Source organism: Urocitellus parryii, chromosome 10 (genome assembly GCF_045843805.1).
Source record: "Urocitellus parryii isolate mUroPar1 chromosome 10, mUroPar1.hap1, whole genome shotgun sequence".
NCBI lineage: Eukaryota > Metazoa > Chordata > Mammalia > Rodentia > Sciuridae > Urocitellus > Urocitellus parryii.
In genome coordinates this window covers 37,669,438-37,678,187 of record NC_135540.1, presented here as the reverse complement: position 1 = coordinate 37,678,187, position 8,750 = coordinate 37,669,438, and positions in this window count along the sequence as shown.

Genomic DNA, 8,750 nt, shown 5'->3' with positions numbered 1-8,750 from the left:
TAGTGTAGCACACTTTCATTACTACTAGTAATTCCCCTTTAGTAATAGACATCTGTTATTATTGTGCTTGGTCTTCTTCCAGCAAGGTGCTGAGCCCCTTTAAAAAAAAATTAGTGCCACTTAGCATCCTCACGCTGTGGGACATCATGGATACCTCAGCATCTATGGAGACAATTCCAGAAATGGATTTTCAGATAATGAAATTAAAACAAAAGTTTCTTTTCCAATGGAAAGACAAGTACTCAAACTGGGTTCTCTCTTCACATGTGAAGGGGACCTTCAAATTATTCTAGGTGTGAAGGAAAGGTGGAAGAAGACTTCATCTAACCCTAGGAAACAGGGTCAATTTAACCCAACAGGGCAATGCCCATGATGGCTACCAGCAATTTTGGCACCTTCAGGCCTTCCCCAGGGATGACCACATCATATAATCCTGTTCTGAATTTAGTCTCCAGTTGACTTGACACCCTCTTCACAAGGTTGGTGGTCTTCATCCTAGCTTCTGTTGAAAAGGCAAAACTCTTGGGCCCCCATTACCATTTGTGTATGATAAACAGTTTAGCGCCACACATGCTTTTTCTTGTCAGTGTGGAATCAACAAACAAAATCACAACAACTTTAGTTTAAAGCTTTCAATTTGTTTTATTTGCAATTCTAGAATTAACACCTCGTTCTATAGAACAGAACCGGTATTCCTATGACCTGAGCTGAGTTGGTTGACTTTAGGGACAAAAAGGAGTGAGTAAAGCAGAAACAAGGAACAAAAAGCATATTGGTTGTTTCAAAATTACTTTCCTTATAGAGTTAAAACTGAGAGAACTTTTTTAGCTCACCAGTTAAGATAAACTGGGCCACTTTGGGTGAGTTTCTGTGAAGCTCCTGGTTTTTTGTTTGTTTTGTTTTGTTAAACTGGTGTGTTTCAGATTTCAGTATAATTACATGCACCTAGCATGAGTCCTTCTGGTTTGTTCTGCTCTCCTGGACATAGCACAAGAGGCTAGTCCCAAACATCGGCCTCCTACAAACTGCATTTAACAATACTATGGAACTTAGACCTTAGCGGCTGGTCTACCACCAAATCAGCCCTAAGTCACTCAAGCAGAGAACGGAAAATAGATCACAGACAAATATGGAGGCTGCTGGATTGTTTGCAATTTTAAAATAACACTTTTCCTGGTTGCTCATTAAAACTATTTTTTTTTAAAAAAAGCCTTGCACTTCAACCTAACACATGTATTACATGTGGAAAAACATGGGGACTCTTGTCTTGATTATGATCCCAAAACTGTCACAGAAGATGTGTCTCCTGAAGAGTCTGGGGAGTTTTCAGAGGGAAGAAGGGACTCGACTCAGACCAGTGGGGTCCTTGGCATGTATGACAGAAAACAATTTCAGCATGCACCAGTCAGAGGCATAGACAGAGGAAGTAGATACACATTTGAAGAAGGATGCCGGCCATCTCAAGAGTGAGAGATGCAGTGGGGGGATTTCCAGTTCTTTTAAAGATAACTCAGTGAGAGGTGGTTATGCAACAGTAGGCAGAAATGATATTAGTCTGGTGATCTCAAGACAGGTTTTAGTGGTCTGATCAGTCTCCAGATCCTTAGTCTGATGTGGTCTTCATTATCTGATCAATAGATAGCACTGGAAAGTTCCCTAAATTACAAGTTCCCCAAGATATTATATCTCTCTCTGCTTAATCTATTTATTGGGTCTTAATTAATAGTGCACAGACACGTTCATTCACAGATTTCTCAGGAATTCTGGGAGTAACAGTCCTGCAAGAGAGATGGGCTTAGAGAATGACATGCCTGGAGAAATATACAGGGCTTCCAAACTGAAATTAGTATTCCTTGTCCTTCCTTTTCCTACTTTTTTACTTCTTCTATTCTACCTCAAGATCATGCTTGGGCTCAAAACTACTTAGGAGTACATTGGGGACACAGATCTACAAGGACACATGGTGCCTTTTCTGCTGGAGCCCCTAGGGATGCCTGAGAATGGACCTGCACTCACCCAGCTCTGAAAGGTATGCTCATCTGGCCACTGGGTTATTCTCTTCACCTGAACCTGAGCAGGCAGACACACCACCAAAGTTTTCTGAAATGAGTTGGCAACAGAAAATGGCAATGGCTTGATGGATCTATACTTCTCAGACTTTGACAGGTTTCCCAAATGAGGACCCTTCCCAAATGATGGCCCTGGGAAACTGCTCTCTACCTGAAAGGATAATGCATTTCTTTTAAATTGTGTGGAAGTCTCTAGGCAGGATAGGTCCATTCCCACTAAAATCAACAAAGCCTCATTTCCTCTAATCGCACTATTGGATTCCTTGCATCTATCCCAGTCTCAGTGTGATGCCCCCACAGGAAGGCAGATCCTAGTTATGTAGGCCTGAAGCTAATATGATCAGAAGACGATGGGGGGCTCTTTAATAAAAAGAATATAAAATTATAGTTGCAAAATTAAGGTTAATATTGATTTGGAATGAGAAATAATAAACAACAAGTTGATGGTAGCTTGACGATTCAAATCCTTATCTTTTAAAATTTCTTTAAGGCAATTTGTCAAAAAATTCGTACTTAAAATTCTTCCTGGTGGTGCCCCGATTCCTCCTCATCAATAATATTCTGTAACTCCGAAGGCTTCCATTATTTAAAAGTTTATGCTTCAATTAAAACCTCCTCTGCAATTTTGTGATCCCTTCTGGTCCAATTTCCCTTGAAATCAAGAAGCTATTTTCCAACTTGAAACTTACCATTCTACAGAACCAGCTTAAATTGCTTATTCTTGATTTGGGGCCTCATTGAAAGAAAAGTTATTAGTTAGGTTATTCATAACTAGTTGACAAAACATATGGGTTAAATACTCTCTAATCTAATTTCCAAGAATGGGCAGGGAATGGGGAATATATGTCTTTCGCTCATTTATATATGGAACTTGGGGTTGGAGTTGTAGCCCAGTATCAGAGCACTTGCTTAGCATATGTGAGGCACTGGACTCGATCCTCAGCACCACACAAACACATAAATAAATAAAATAAAGGTATTGTTTAAATATATGGAACTTATGGGCCCTTTTTCCTATTTATCTCTGAATTTCTAGCACTAAGCAAAGCACCTTGCCCATATATTAAAGAACTTTTTTGAATAAAAAGTACAAAGACTGATTATTTGATATGTATTTCTCATTGCTTTACAAAAGAACTAAATGATAAAAAAAAACATGAACAATGCACAACTTAACAATAGCTTACTGAAATTCAGTGTAAGAAAAACAAGTAATAAACCACTGCAGAATTTCCTTCGGAATTATTAAGTGAAAAGACAAAATAACATTTTCCCATATGTCTCCCTATTAATAAAATTAGCATCCTTTTAGGATTTGTATTTGGTGGTCTTTGATTTTTCAACAAATGAAAAATAATTTGGTGTCTTTGCTTCAACCTCTTAAATTCAGTCTTAACTGGAGAGTGGAGATTTCATCACACTTAAATCATTGTTCTGTTCTTTTGCTTTTCATTTATTATCTATGTTACATATTTCCAAAAGTATTAGAAAAATATTAAAATCAACTTTTTGTGGGATTTTCTTTTTTGGGGGGTTATTAATTTGTACCTTGATTTTTGCTTTGTAGACACACAAAAAAATATCAAAATTATTTTTCCCTTTCCCTTACACAAGAACTTAGTGTCTCTAAGAAAATGACTTCATGGATTATATAGGTAGCATCAATGAGTGTATAAATGAGGTATTTGTGAGAGATTAAATGGAAAGTTCTTTCTAACCAAAGCAGCTGCTACTCAAATCCAACTCTGAGGAACACAGGCCCACCATTTCCACACTCTACACCTTCCAGTTTTCCATGAACATCCAGAAATATGGATTTAAAAAAAAATTGGTTAAGTAATTCAATTTAACAACAATTTAAAAAAATGCAGACCAAACAAAATACATCAGTGGGCACATTCTGTCCACAGCTGCCAATTTGTAACATCTGGTTTAGTGACTATAATTTTCTTAATCCTAGAAGGAACTAAATTTTTATTTTGTCTTATTATTCTGTACAATAACTTTTTAAGCCTTCTCTCCCTTACTTGAGAGCTCAGGGGCCTATGAAAAAATAGGATGGAATTATCTCAGAATTCAAGGATACAGAGACAAAAATTGGAAGGATTTAAGGATAAGAAAGTAGCACAAATCCAGGAAAGATTTGTTTCATCAGATTGAGAGACAATTAAGGGCAAGAGATTTTTCAAATGGCAGAACTGTGAGTCCAACCACCATATTATTTCCAGGAGAGGGCAGAGCTGGCTGTAGGGATGGGTATGCCCATGAAATGAACATGAAAAGGTATAGTAATCTGTCTTCAGAGGATTGTGTCTTATTCAGCCTGCTATAACGAAATCACCTGGGCTAGATAATTTATAAACAATAGTATTTCTCAGTATTCTAGAAACAGGGAAGTCCAAGATCAAGACACCAGCAGATCCAGGGGCTGGTGAGGGCTCATTCCTCATAAAGGGATTTGGGGAGTGGTAAGATGGCACTTGAGTAAAACTCACCTGTAATCAATCATGTCCCCATAAAAATATCCATTTGAATGACTATTCAGTTCCCAAGAGCTAAGGAAACCAGGTGACAGACCACAGTCTGGTTTTAGCATTCTAATAAGTGAAGACAGGTTGAAGAAGGTAGAAAAAAAGAGTTATCAGAGTCACCCTTCCATCAACTCCATACAGTATGCAGAGAGGTGCCTCTGCTTGGGAAGGAAGAAGGAACTAGGCCCACGCTTGGATGTGAACCTCAGTAGCAAGCCCACCATGGTAAAACCATCTACTGAGCAGAGCACTACTCCCCAGGCCAGGTCATGCCTTCCAAGTAGCTGGACCCATGTTACCCTGGTGGCCATGGAACTGCCTCCTCAGAGATGGACTTTCTTGCTGTATCCTCGCATGGTGGAGGGGCAAACAAGCTCTCTCAGGCCTCTTTTATGAGCACTAAACCTATTCATGAGAGTTTCCACTTCAAAGACCTAATCACCTCCCAACACACCACTTTTTAATAACAACTTATTGGGGATTAGGTTTCAATATACAAATTTGGGAGAAGAAGGGATAGAAACATCTAGACCATACACAACTTTGGAGACTCAAACCATCATTTCAATAGTAAACATTGTGGCCACAGTCTGGAAACCAGTTCCTAAATTTCTTCAGTTACTTTGCTTGGGTGTTTAAGCTGCTCTCTGTTCCCCTACTTCCATGGTAATATAATTTTGAGTGAGGCCTGTGGCCACCCAGCCAATGATATTCCTAACCCTTACAGCTAACTGTGGCCATATGAACACGTTCTGGCTAGTGAAGAAGAAATGTGTACACTTTTAAGGCGGCCTAATCTCTCATCTCTTTCCTTCAGTGGAAATGTGGACTTAATCCATTTTGGATCAAGAGTTGAAAACCACAAGTTGAAAAAAAAACAAAGTAATAACACCGAAGGAAATACCATCAACCCTTGACTACCTCTCCATAATTTAATGTGAGAAAGAAATGTTTCTAACTTGTATAAGTGACTGAATTTGTGGGTCACTTTATTACATAAGCCTGGTTTACTCCCTAATGAGTTAAAGAGGCTTGGAGTTTTTATAAAATCCCAGGATAATACCTCAGGGATGCCTCAAAACAAAAACAAACAAGGAATATTTAAAGCCCAGGAGGATGAAGTCTGTATCTGATTTTATTCAATTATTTTTATTATGATTTTGTTTTGTTTGGGTGTTGAATACTGGGGATCAAAGCCAGAGACTTGCATATGCTAGGCAATCACTATGACACTAAGCTATACCTCTAGCCCCAGATAGTTTATTTAGAAAAATGTAATATTTACATGCCCAAATACTATGAAAGAATTCATACTGATTACATGTTTTTTTACCACTGAAAATAGAAATAAAACTGAGTGTCTTGCCTTGGCAGTTCTCGTCTTGAAACATTTAGTATTTTCTCGGATATCTCTGCCTTGGCGAGGGTCTGGGTTAGGAGTTATTGCCCATGAGTATGGTATCTGTTTACATAATAGATCTATTCCTAGATACAATTGTATCATGTTTTTATTTTTAAGCTATTGTTACTTGTTTTGATGTCTAGAGCTAACTATGGTGTGTGCTTTGGTTACTCTAGACTGTAGCCTGAGATTTTTTGACATGAAATCTTAAAAAGAAACTAATTTACTCTCTCTCAACAATAAATTGAGGCATAAGGATTTTTTATCCACCCACTATATTATGATTGATATTCTTAATTCTTCTTTGCAAAATGATACTAAAAATTATTTCATTTAACGAATTGAGGAAATGAAGATTCAAGAAAAGAGGCAGAAACACAATTCAGTTAAAAGAACCTTGTGAGGTATAACAGACCATCTGTATTTATAAGAACCTTATCACTAGATATATCATTTATGAATAGAAACTTCAAGCTACAATGATCCTCAACACAATATTAGAATGGACATCAAGGATCCCTTTAAAATATTACATAATCCTTAGCAGAACAAAAACATATTTCAGGAAGTTTTGTCGTTATTCTAAAATCAAAGGAACATTTTCTTTTATGGTAAAATAAAAGCCAGGATCTATTTCTTTCTTTTTAATACAACTCTAATCAGTATTTTAAAAAATTGAAAAAATCGGGCAGTTTCTATATTTTAACAAATAATTCCTCAAAGCCATGTACTGAGAGTAATTGCATATAATAAGTAATCTATGTCAAAACATTTTCAATAACAGTACAGTGTGTTTACATTCCTTGAACTTCTTCAATCCATATGTTCTTGGACAATCTTATATAATAGGCATCATACCCAGGCAGCCCTCATTAATGTATCTGTGGAACAAATGAATGAGTGAAGGGAGGAATTAATGGGCACCTGCCAAAATTTCCACTGAGATAAACTATTAACTACCTAGATGTAGCATCATGCTTTGGTTGCATTATTTTGTTTACTTATATTTTCAGTAAAATTTTTCTTCAAAATTTGGAAGCCATGTACTAGGGAAAGTTTTGAAAATGCCACATCTTGATCCATAAAGATAAAAGGGTTTGCATAACTCATAACCTGTACCATAACTAACAGAAATGCACTAAACTGAAGTATATCATGGAATAAACCCCTAGAGGAAATCAGGTATAATATAGCCCAACACTATCCCAAAAAATAAATAAATAATTGAGCTACAAATGCAAACCATGTATGTCATTTAAAATTTTCTGCTAGCCTTCTGAAAAAGTAAACAAAAAAATAAGTGAAAGTAATTTTAGTGATATATCTTATTTAGCTGAATACATCCACATTCTAAGCTTCTATGTACAATCAATAAGATAATGCATGAGATATTTTATTTTTTGTGAACTAACTCTTCTAATCTGTGTATTTTACACTTATATATCATGTCACAATTTGGACAAGGTACAAATTTAAGGGCTTAACAGACACATGAGGCGTGGACTAACATAATGTGCAGAAAAGACTTTGGTACTTTCCTTTTACTGGAAGTGACCTCTTTATCAAAGAGTAGGTGACAGATACAGTCCTCTGGAATTTTTGTTTAGTTAAAAGTATTGTTAATATCCAAAATATTAAATATAAAGCATTCCAAATCTGAATAGAAGTTATTTGGAAGGTTTGTGCATGTTAATGATACATGACCCTTAAAACCTGGAGTGGTAGGCTACATGAACCAATAAAACTCAGATTTACAAATTTTAATTAGAAATACTAAGAATTACTTCACACTTAACCTCATGCTTCTTGACACCATTAACTGAAGACATGACCTGTTCTTGACTTGAGTCTAGGACTTGGGGTTTTCTGCAGTTCTGTGAAATGAGCATGACTTTGAAACCAATCATTTATATCTCACCAATGCCATCACATCCTCTTTTGCTAAATGAAGCCAGTTAACACCTGTGTTGAGAACTTTCGTACCTCATAGGTAATATTGTAAATTGCTTTTGTCCCTTCCATTCTGTCAATTTGTCCCTGGCTGCCTTTCCTTTGCTCATCTTAAGTGAGCTGCTGTCACCCTTCCACACCTCTAACTGCCCTTGTGCAGAACTGTCCTTTCAGACCATGAACAGAGCTACATGAACACCTCCCTTAGCATCCAGCAGGCCTCACCCTGGCCTGTGCTCCCACCAGACCCCATCGCACCAGCCTCCATATCCTCCTGCTCGCCTGTATTAAAAGATAGGACAAAATTACACATCCAGAGGCAATTACCCAGTTTCTGCTTTAGCTACACCTTTTTCTTATTTTTTTGAATTCCTGCTGCGTATTTTTTATCATTATTTCTCATCTCATTAGCACCTATCTCACTGGGGAGCATAGAATTAAAAGCAGTGAACACAAGTCAGTCTATTTTAGATATTAACAAGATCCTTTTAAAATGCTATGGAATAAAGGGCACTTGAACTATTGGGAAAATAATCCCAACAGAGCTATGGTTCAAAAATGTGCCACATAGGGGAGTCAAAATCAAAGAAGGTATAAGTAAAGTGAGACTGACAGGGAAACGGGAGATGTCCTCCAATTCAGCACAGGAAAAGTCATATCACCACAGGCCTTTAATGGAATAGCCCAAGAAAGTGAGTAAAGTCACAAATTGCCCACGTCTTCAGTCAGTCTAATTAAGGTTTCAGACCCTCTCCAGGAAAGAAATGTGTATTAAGTGTGTGTGTGTGTGTGTGTCAG